Below are 9712 nucleotides of genomic sequence, written 5' to 3'. Positions count from 1 at the left end.
CATTAAAATACACATTTGTGCAGTATAAACCTTTGCATCCATAATAAAGGAATAGTTTACTTTCCAATTCTCAATTTTAGTTCTTCTGAATACTTCTTTTTGAAATATATTCTGTACCTTATCAAAAACTATTGGAGAAATATAGAGTTCTGCACAGGTATAATTTATGTACTAGCACTTTTGTACTATTTATTTGTACCCTGTGGATTTACATTTTGTAATCAATAAAATCCAGTCAAAATAGTAAATTCTTTTAACTTTATTTAAGAAATTGTAATTTCAAACATAAACCGTATGGACAAACAGTATTTTTAAATTGCTTGTAGAGCTACAAAAAGTCAATAAAACATACAAAACGCTTAATTTATTACGTAGTTAGCTTCATTAGCTCGAGTGGAATATTTCAACTGTAGTATCTGATGAAAACTACAACAGATTAAAATTAAAGCACATGGAGCAAGCTCATCAAATTATGTTGAAGACAACAAATCCATTCGGTCTAAATTTAAGATAACTTTTTAAATAATTGTAATAGATTCAAAATTGGCCATAAATTACAAGTTGTATTCTATCCTTTATAAAAATCAACTGTTCCAACAAGATTAAATTAGAAAAATTTCACGTCAGCTGGACTTTATCAAATGTTGTGCACTGTGTTTACATTTGTTTTTTTAATTCTTGTTTACGTGTTATAGTTTTGTATTAATTTTTATTTTAAACTTCCTGAAGACGGGGGTATTAAATCCCCTGAAATATAGAAGTGAAAAATGGTTCTTTTGTTTTCTTCTATTCAACACAGTAATTAGTATATATATATATATATATATATATATATATATATATATATATATATATATATATATATATATATATATATATATATATACACACCTTATTCGTTTTTTTTCTGAAATCTCACAAAAATCTCAAACGCAGAAATATAGTGACACAATACAGAAACAGCCAAATTTTAACAAATTACCAACTACTCCCAGATAATGGTAGTCTGCATATTCTTATTAAATGGATGTTTTCGTCTTAGGCAGGTATCCACAATTTATATTGTCAAAAGTACCATATTATTAGATTTCTTTACCAAACTGAATAAATATATTTTTATTTTGATCACTTTTAATTTCTTTCTCCTGGTAAGAGGCTTCTTCTTGTTTTAAAAGGAAGTGAAATGAAACGAAAATTAAATAAAAATGTCTTCATTTATAGAGAAGAATTTAGGACTTATAAGTCCTCACGTCTATTTAAACCTTTAAATACTACTAATCAAATCTAGATTCCAGGAGTCAAGTCTGTGGCAGCGTCAGATTGTAGACTCTTAACTAAGAGCAAGGTGAATTGGGGCTAAGCTCAACATTCACATCGAGTCAACCCTTCCCATCATAGGGTTGACTACGTTATGTGTAAATGGCCTTCTTATAGAAGTCAGTGCCATTGATAAATAGCCTAAAAACGTAGATGTTTACGTGAAACCGTATCACGGTAATTCTGTTATTGATATTACCATGACTTCACTTCCACTAATGACATATCTAGGGAAGTCGTCGAAGGATTTTTAATAAACTCCATGTGACACAAAATTTTAATAAAACCTATCCTCAAAAGTCTTCAAAATCCAAACTCCGGATGTGTATTTTTGGTGAAAGGCTTATGACCTCAGACTTCTTATTTTAAAATGTATAAGTTACGGATATAAAATATTGCATTGAATGTTACCAGATTTTATTTGTTAAATTTACATCTATTATTATAATATATATATATATATATATATATATATATATATATATATATATATATAAATACATGTATAGGGCTATATTTTAATAATGTTAAAATGCCTCATTTATTGTAGGAGAACTCTTTATTTGCAACCAACTAATCTCCATTGACCAATTCCCACAGGTTTGGATGTATCAGTTCCGTTTTTAATTACCACTGTCATCAGACAAGTTTGATAATTTATTATTTACTGAATTGAAGGTGAATTGCAAGATTTTTGGAAACATGGCACAATTATGAGTCCAACACCTTCTTGCAGGCGACACAGTTTAGATTTATTTTTATCTATTCACTTGTTTAACTGCATTAATAAAAAAAATACATCATCCACAAAGTACATTTTCACTTTCTCTTGTATAAAAAGTTTTAATCCACTCTTTATTTTTGTATTTATTAATCTCATATAGCTTACGCTTTGTTTTAGATACATTTGTTTTATATATTTAATAATAATATTTTTAGAATTACGTTATAATTTTATTATTTGCTTAGAAAGTAATACTTTCTAAGCAAATAGAAAGTACACTTTCTACAAGAAAGTAGACTTTGTTTTAGAAGAATCTTTAAAAGATATCTTTTGAGGTTTTGAGTTTGAAGCGAGGATTAAGATAGCAATTTGCAATCTAGCTGGATCCTCCGTTAATAGCCATATCTTCGGAATCTATTTACTCTGACGCTAGTGTACAGAGGTTTAACTGTGTAAAACATTATTCATTAATTTAAAACAAAAACAAACCATGCAATAATTGTACTTAATTTTCGTCAGGCGTTTCGCTTTAAATGAAAGAAACCCACATAACTAAATGCAAAGTAGTCATAAATGTTAAGTAGTCATAAATATAAAGAAATCTTTGCAAACTAACTGGATCCTCCGTTAATAGCCATATCTTCGGAATCTATTTACTCTGACGCTAGTGTACAGTTGTTTAACTGTGTTAAACCATTATTCACTAATTTAAAACAAAAACAAACAATGCAATAATTATTTTCGTCAGGCGTTTCGCTTTAAAGGAAAGAAACCCACTTAACTAAATGCAAAGTAGTCATAAATGTTATAATAATATAAAGAAACTTGTAATAAAATAAAACCACGTAATTACAAAATACAAGTAAGGAAAATGTTATTTTTTTGGTCTAGTAGTTTGTCTAATTTGCACGTAAAAATACTCAACTTAATATTTAATTAGATCAAATACAATAACGGTTAATTTAGGAAACGACCAGCTTCATTAATTCCTAAACTATTTGGTTACCAATTATAAAAACAGTTTCATAAGATTCTAGGATTATTTAATTTTGGGTTTCCTTTAATAATTTTACGTTTGAAAAACTGTGTTCAACGTGAAATGTATGTCATTTAACTCGATTTTCCTTAACTCTCTTTTTAAACTTTCTTTTTGTTTGTTAAATGTATGTTATGTGTCAAAAACATTTTTTTAACAAACTGACATGATTTAAAAAAAAGCGTAATGCTTGACTTAGGCATAAAAATATTAGTAATAAAAATATGCAAGTCATATGTTTGTGTATAATAGTAGGCTTTTCAAGAACTATTGAAACATTCTAAACGAACGATGAAAGTAAAAGCAAAATATTACACTTCAACCAAGAAATAGATGTTTTAGATGGTAATAAATAATGTGGTATAGATTTGAGTAATTGTGCAAAAACAATACTTGAGCTTTGGTTTTTTATATATATATATATATATATATATATATATATATATATACATATATATATATATATATATATATGTGTGTGTGTGTGTGTGTGTGTGTATATATATATATATATATATATATATATATATATATATATATATATATATATATATAAATATATAAAATCTTAACGTCCATATTAAAATGTATATTTCAAACTTAGTTCAACTCAAGATTTATAAACATACTTTCGTCTTCTTTTTAGGATACTCTGGTTTTGAAATAACTGGACATCTAATAAAACTGATTTAAACTTGACGTTTGGTTAGTTTTAAACAATCTTTTATTATATAATAACTATAAATCAGTTTATAATTATTATATACTAGTTCACTAAACCATTTTAGTCTAATTTTTATAGTAATTTTTAGCCATTCTTATTTGTGCAGTATTCTGGTGGTTTAACATAATCCGGTGACAATTATTTACGTAGATATGAATATTGTAACGTTCATATTTTAAAAGAATTATCTCCCTACTCTTTTTACAATTACGTAAATGAGAATTATTATACTTTTAAGAATTTATTGATAACTCAGATTTGTACATTTTTCATTCATTTTGTTTAATTTTTTCATTAGTTCTTTTTTATTTTACATGACCGCACCACAGTTTTAGGCAAGTGTCAGACTAATTATATGCCATTAAAATAATTTTTTACTGCGTGGAATACTTTTAAGACTACGTATTATCGCCCCAAAATGTGTTTAGTGGCGTATAAACTCGGCATGCAATAAAATATTGTGTATTGAGATAGGAAAACTAACCAGCCGTCTACAAGTTGAGTGGAGGTACTCACATTTATTTTCACACTTTAATGAACGTAACTATTAAAAGCAAATTGTACAAAAACGCGAACATTGATATGGACGGTAGCGTGAGAGGGTGTGGATGATGTCTCGTCCCCGTCCGACGGCCCGCACTACACTGGGCTGGTCCTGATCAATACAGCAGCCTCCCTCTGCAGCATCAGCTGATCTCTCTCTGTCAACATAACCTCATCTCACGTGGTGCAGCGATCAGCTGACTGTGGCAACAAATTACAATTTTCTTAAAAAATCAAACACTTGATGTTTCGATTGAGCTAAAATATTTTGACTTCTAGTGTTCATTGTTATGGAACTATTTGCTATATTTCTTTCTAATATAATATAATACATTTTACATTTGTAATATAATGAATGAAATCTGTATAATGTATGTAGTATTTCTAGCGGTTTAACAGAATTGTGTAGTGTGATTATTTACGTAGATATGATTATTTTAACTTTCACGTTTTAAACGAATTATCTTAACGCTTGTTTGTTTAAGTTTTAATAAAATGTCTGCCAATTGTCACTAGATTCGCTTTGTGGTACACCTTTTTGAAAACTATAAATTAAAATAAACTACAGTCTTTTAATGTGTGGATGTTTTAGAATACACGCTGCTTGCACTACAAAAGAGCACCAACAACTATAAACAAATTACGCGAGCGTTTTTGTTTTTCCTTCAAACCTTTTGGAGACATACCTTTGTTTAAAACGTTATATAATTTATTACATTGTTATTCTTAATGGCATGAAAAACACATGTAACAGAATGTAGTACGTCCTCATTCTCAAGAACGTAGATCCACAAAATTTTAAATTTGCAAACTACAGGGGAAGGTATAATTCTGGATAAACCCCTATAAAAGTTGGATAGTGCAAAGAATGTCAATTGGATCTAGTATAGTGTATCTGTAGGAGGGAGGGTGAGCACAACTTTAAGGAGTTATGGTAACAGAGGTGATGACGATCTTAAAATTCGCCATTTTGGAATCGTGTAGAATTTTCCAAATAGGAAGGGCTCATGTGGAACACCACCATTTTGAACTTCCTCATTTCCAGAATACCACGTATGAAATCCGTTTTCAGATATCTTTATTTAAGTAGGAGTTATGGCATACTCATATAGACTGCTGGTTGGACTTTGAAAGGCCGTAGCTCCCACAAAAATAAGTCATCTTAACACAGATTTCACATTTATTGCCCTGAGAATGAGGCAGTTCAAAATTATGAGCCACATGAATCCCTTTCCATTTGATAAATCTACCCAAATCCGGATTCCAAGACGGCCACCATAGTTTCTAAAAGTTGTGTCTCCTCTTCCAGACACCCCATACCAGAGAAAAGATCGACTTTTGTAGGGATGTATTTAGACCTTACCCCGACTTAACAGGCTTTAACAGGTCATAACGCTTACAAAAAGAAAGATACCTTAAAACATACTTCATATTTGTATTCCTGAAAGTAAGGTGTTTCATATGATGTGCCACATAGCCCCCTATATTTGAAAAATGGTACGCAAATAAAAGATAAAGCATTTCAACATGGCCGTTGAAGTTGCTATAGCTCCTAAAAGTTGCTTACCCACTTACGATATCTCGTGCCAGACTCAATTGTGATTCCTTGCACCGTTTGACTTTTCTAAGTGTGTATCCAGACTTTGGCCTCACACTGCGTAATATGAATCCGTAAAATTGTTGTCCTACTCGAGCAAATATCTCGTCCTAACATGTTGAAATTTAGCCCTGCATGGGCCCAAAAGGAATGCATTAGTGTTTGTGGACTGTATATAGTGTGGTTGTTTATGCTTAGCTCTGTTATAACTGTCAAAACAGTATATATATATATATATATATATATATATATCGTTATTACATTTCAAGAACATAAATTTCCACAATTTAAATATTTTTATTGCGTAGATCTAGCTGTCAACGAATGCCCAAAAGTGGAGTGCAGAAGGAAAGACCAACTATGGGATATTGTTTGGGATACCTCATAATAACAAATTAAAAGTAATTTATCCCACTGGATAAAGAGGGTATACATATACATACGTATACATATACATATGGATACGTATACAACATAAGCATATTGACTGTCTTGGACGCACCTGACTACTACTTAAGCTGTCGAAAAGTTGGTACGTGGCTCGTATCACAGTGAAAGAATGAACATTGTATTTTTTTGGTTGGAGACGTATCATAGTATACACACTGACTACGGTAGATGCACCTTACTACTATTTCGGCTATTGTAAAATCGAAACATGACTCGTATCACAGTGAAAGAGTTAACATTGTATTTTTTGGTTGGAGACGTATCATAGTATACACACTGACTACAGTAGATGCACCTTACTACTATTTCGGCTGTTGTAAAATCGAAACATGACTCGTATCACAGTGAAAGAGTTAACATTGTATTTTTTGGTTGGAGACGTATCATAGTATACACACTGACTACGGTGGATGCACCTTACTACTATTTCGGCTATTGTAAAATCGAAACATGACTCGTATCACAGTGAAAGAGTTAACATTGTATTTTTTGGTTGGAGACGTATCATAGTATACACACTGACTACGGTGGATGCACCTTACTACTATTTCGGCTGTTGTAAAATCGGAACATGACTCGTATCACAGTGAAAGAGTTAACATTGTATTTTTTGGTTGGAGACGTATCATAGTATACACACTGACTACGGTGGATGCACCTTACTACTATTACGGCTGTTGTAAAGTCGGCAAATGACTCGTATACGAGACGTATCATAGTATACACACTGACTACGGTAAATGCACCTTACTACTATTACGGCTGTTGTAAAGTCGGCACATGACTCGTATATGAGACGTATCATAGTATACACACTGACTACGGTAGATGCACCTTACTACTATTACGGCTGTTGTAAAGTCGGCACATGACTTGTATACGAGACGTATCATAGTATACACACTGACTACGGTAGATGCACCTTACTACTATTACGGCTGTTGTAAAATCGGCACATGACTCGTATACGAGACGTATCATAGTATACACACTGACTACGGTAGATGCACCTTACTACTATTACGGCTGTTGTAAAGTCGGCACATGACTCGTATACAAGATGTATCATAGTATACACACTGACTACGGTAGATGCACCTTACTACTATTACGGCTGTTGTAAAGTCGGCACATGACTCGTATACGAGACGTATCATAGTATACACACTGACTACGGTAGATGCACCTTACTACTATTACGGCTGTTGTAAAATCGGAACATGACTCGTATACGAGACGTATCATAGTATACACACTGACTACGGTAGATGCACCTTACTACTATTACGGCTGTTGTAAAGTCGGCACATGACTCGTATACAAGACGTATCATAGTATACACACTGACTACGGTAGATGCACCTTACTACTATTACGGCTGTTGTAAAGTCGGCACATGACTCGTATACAAGATGTATCATAGTATACACACTGACTACGGTAGATGCACCTTACTACTATTACGGCTGTTGTAAAATCGGAACATGACTCGTATACGAGACGTATTATAGTATACACATTGACTACGGTAGATGCACCTTACTACTATTACGGCTGTTGTAAAATCGGAACATGACTCGTATACGAGACGTATCATAGTATACACACTGACTACGGTAGATGCACCTTACTACTATTACGGCTGTTGTAAAATCGGAAAATGACTCGTATACGAGACGTATCATAGTATACACACTGACTACGGTAAATGCACCTTACTACTATTACGGCAGTTGTAACGTCGGCACATGACTCGTATACGAGACGTATCATAGTATACACACTGACTACGGTAGATGCACCTTACTACTATTACGGCTGTTGTAAAATCGGAAAATGACTCGTATACGAGACGTATCATAGTATACACACTGACTACGGTAAATGCACCTTACTACTATTACGGCAGTTGTAACGTCGGCACATGACTCGTATACGAGACGTATCATAGTATACACACTGACTACGGTAGATGCACCTTACTACTATTACGGCTGTTGTAAAATCGGAAAATGACTCGTATACGAGACGTATCATAGTATACACACTGACTACGGTAAATGCACCTTACTACTATTACGGCTGTTGTAAAATCGGAACATGACTCGTATACGTGACGTATCATTGTATACACACTGACTGCGCTGGAGGGATCTTACTACTATTTCGGCTGTTTTAAAGTCGGTACGTGACTCGTATCACAGTGAAAAAGTTAACATTGTATTTTTTTGGTTGGAGACGTATCATAGTATACACATTGACTACGGTAGATGCACCTTACTACTATTACGGCTGTTGTAAAGTCGGCACATGACTCGTATACGAGACGTATCATAGTATACACACTGAGTATGGTAGATGCACCTTACTACTATTACGGCTGTTGTAAAATCGGAACATGACTCGTATACGAGACGTATCATAGTATACACACTGACTACGGTAGATGCACCTTACTACTATTTCGGCTGTTGTAAAATCGAAACATGACTCGTATCACAGTGAAAGAGTTAACATTGTATTTTTTGGTTGGAGACGTATCATAGTATACACACTGACTACGGTGTATGCACCTTACTACTATTACGGCTGTTGTAAAGTCGGCAAATGACTCGTATACGAGACGTATTATAGTATACACATTGACTACGGTAGATGCACCTTACTACTATTACGGCTGTTGTAAAATCGGAACATGACTCGTATACGAGACGTATCATAGTATACACACTGACTACGGTGGATGCACCTTACTACTATTACGGATGTTGTAAAGTCGGCACATGACTCGTATACGAGATGTATCATAGTATACACACTGACTACGGTAGATGCACCTTACTACTATTATGGCTGTTGTAAAGTCGGTACATGACTCGTATCACAGTGAAAAGAGTTAAAAATGTATTTTGTAGCTGGAGATGTATCATAGTATATACACTGACTACGGTGGATGTACCTTACTACTATTACGGCTGTTGTAAAGTCGGTACATGACTCGTATCACAGTGAAAAGAGTTAAAAATGTATTTTGTAGCTGGAGAGGTATCATAGTATACACACTGACTACGGTGAATGTACCTTACTACTACTTAGGCTGCCCTAAAGTCGGTGCATAACTCGTATCAGAGTGAAAGAGTTAACAATGTATTTTGTAGCTGGAGATGTATCATAGTGTACACAGTGACTGCGTTGGAGGGATCTTACTACTATTTCGGTTGTCGTAAATTCGGTACATGACTTGTATCACATTGAAAGGGGTTACAATGTATTTTGTAGCTAAAGATTTATCTTTATGAAACTCTTACTTTACTACCTAAT

At 33.1% G+C, this 9712-nt stretch overlaps 1 protein-coding gene across 3 annotated transcripts in view; it reads right to left on the bottom strand.

Moving 5' to 3' along the window:
• LOC124357305 (protein PALS1) overlaps positions 1-4439 on the bottom strand; it is a 262643-nt gene extending 258204 nt beyond the window's left edge. The window contains exon 1 of one of the 3 annotated variants that reach the window (XM_046808971.1): positions 4318-4439. The gene's annotated coding sequence lies outside the window, so the exon portion shown is untranslated. Of the gene's footprint in view, positions 1-4285 lie in introns of all 3 variants that reach the window. The other 2 variants (XM_046808969.1, XM_046808972.1) reach the window with 2 other exon arrangements.
• Positions 4440-9712: the final 5273 nt, after the last annotated feature.

This window comes from Homalodisca vitripennis, chromosome 3 (assembly GCF_021130785.1).
Source record: "Homalodisca vitripennis isolate AUS2020 chromosome 3, UT_GWSS_2.1, whole genome shotgun sequence".
Classification (NCBI taxonomy): domain Eukaryota; kingdom Metazoa; phylum Arthropoda; class Insecta; order Hemiptera; family Cicadellidae; genus Homalodisca; species Homalodisca vitripennis.
This window is presented reverse-complemented; position numbering and strand designations above follow the sequence as displayed.